This window comes from Nicotiana tomentosiformis, chromosome 2, assembly GCF_000390325.3.
Source record: "Nicotiana tomentosiformis chromosome 2, ASM39032v3, whole genome shotgun sequence".
Classification (NCBI taxonomy): Eukaryota; Viridiplantae; Streptophyta; class Magnoliopsida; order Solanales; family Solanaceae; genus Nicotiana; species Nicotiana tomentosiformis.
Window position 1 is genome coordinate 140764959 of NC_090813.1, and position 2393 is coordinate 140767351.

General features: G+C 35.9%; 1 long non-coding RNA gene across 1 annotated transcript; it reads right to left on the bottom strand.

Moving 5' to 3' along the window:
• Window positions 1–206: 206 nt before the first annotated feature.
• On the bottom strand, window positions 207–1909 carry LOC138906705 (uncharacterized). The gene is made up of 2 exons (XR_011414277.1): window positions 1647–1909; window positions 207–532 (listed from the first exon to the last, which is right to left on the bottom strand). It is a non-coding gene; the product is annotated as an uncharacterized lncRNA (long non-coding RNA).
• Window positions 1910–2393: the final 484 nt, after the last annotated feature.

Here is a 2393-nt window from a genome sequence, read left to right on the forward strand (position 1 = left end):
CTTACGACTCAGCTCTATGGCACGATCTAGAAATAAAAGAAGGGTAACATTTTCTAAATGCCCTATAGCCTCTCAATTATAAATGTGGCGCGCAACACATCCATAAGTGAGACTCTACTAGGCACGGCTTTGTAGACTCCCTAGGATACGACCCGCTCTGATACTGGCCCGAGCGAACCACTCTACAACTATTTTTTTTTTAACTATCATGGGCCAACATGGCCACAACTCGTAATATATAACTATAAGTGGGCAACACTGTATCACTAAACCATTTTTCTTAAAACATGAATACATATGTGCCGTCAAGGCCTCTGACATACTATACAAAATGAACCTCTGTCTACAAAGCCTCTAAGATTATTTGACATCAAATGGGATAGGGTACCGGCCTACCCATAAGTCTATAGCACAATCCTGATACAATACTTCATAAACTCGGTTGCACTCCGAATGAGGTGGAGTCTTACCGATTCTTCGCTGGATGCCAATCTTGTCTACTATGAGGGCTCGTCAAATTTATTATCTATACCTGCAGGCATGAATGCAGCGTCCCCAACAAAAGGACGTCAGTATGAATAATGTACTGAGTATGTAAGCCAGAACTGAAACATAACTATAATTCAACATTAATTAAAGACACATAAGAATCAACCTGAATCTCTGGAGTGCCACCGTATATGCGTACTCATTATATATATATATATATATATATATATATATATATATATATATATATATAATGCTTCTCTTTGAGACTATATATATATATATAATGCTTCTCTTTGAGACTATTATCCATATCGTATGATGCATGACTGCCCAACTGATCAGTGGTAACTGCCCGATCGGCCGTAGCTCGGTGGTAAATGCATAACTGCCCAATCGGTGATAAATAATAATACATTACTGTCCAACTGGTGGTAACTCTCCGATCGGTCATAGCTCGATGATAAATGCATATCTGCCCAACCGGTGATAAATAATAATACATAACTGCCCAACCGGTGGTAACTGCCCAACCGGTCGTAGCACGGTGGTAAATGCATGACTGATATACTTCGTTAGGAAATATAGTTGTAATTTAGGCTATTGAGTACAAAAGGAACCAAATGAAATAAAAATCATTCTTTTAGTGGAAGCCTTCTGCTCGGAGTAATATCCATGAAATGAAAATTATATCTATGGAAACACTCCAAAAATGAAACACCAAATCTGTGTAATTAGTACACGACCAAACTGACCTACAATTTCCTCTCACCCACTTAGTCAAGTAAGCTACAAATAAGTATGAATATGGTCAGAGCATCTTAATATCTTATTACATCAAATCTGTCTCCGTCCTTTTCTTGCTTTCTCTATATCATTAAAGGTATTAAAATTAAGGGTTAATTTGGAACAAGATCGTTCCCACAACACGTAGAGGGGCTAGAATGTGATCTTAACAAATCTCAGAAAAGTCATGAACACAGGATGCCAACTACTACACGTAATTAATGTCCTCAAATTGATATGCATGATCGTAGGGGAATGAATAACATAGACATCCTTAACTGCTAAGAGTAGAACCACTTATGGAATATAATTATGTTTACGTATCGTTACTTGGATCATGCCAAAAGAAAGAAGGATTAGCCTTAACATACCTGAGTCGATTCTCTTGAGAAAGATTACACCGTACTCCCTTAATATTGTAAAATCTCACGTTAATTAAGGTGCTCTGAAATTTCGGATTTTTTCGAAGTGTTGAAGAAGCTATCATATTTTGAATTCTTGAAATCTCACGTTATAAAAAAATGGAAATGTGATTCATGTCTTTAAGACATAATGGTTCCCTTTTTCCTAAAATGGTATCTGATTGATTCATGTCTTTTAAGACATTTAATGGTCCACTTTTCCCAAAATGGTATATGATTCATGTTAGAAGACTTGTCAAATTCTCAAATCTTGCCAAATATTAATAAATATGCCACCTATCACTCAATTGAAAGAGTCACAATTTGGACATGGCCTTGCTGCCACGTGACATTTTGGTCTTTATCCAAAATACCTTAATTAACCACTAATTAATAATTAACTTTGTTAATTCTTCCATTAACCAATAATTAATCAATTACCTACATAATTAAGAATTATCTCAAATTACTTAAAATACTATTCACTTTTAACACACTTTATACATCACACTATCATGGTCATTGTAACGACCCAACTGGTCGTTTTGACTTTTAGAACCTCATTCCCTTAAATAAAATTCTCCGCATGTGTTTTTAATAATTTATGACTTGCGGAGATGGTTGGTTCGGGATTTGAATGTGTTTGGGTTGAAATCGGAACACTTGGTTCCTTAAGTTAACCTTAAAGGCCAAGTTTGACTTCGGCCAATATTTTGC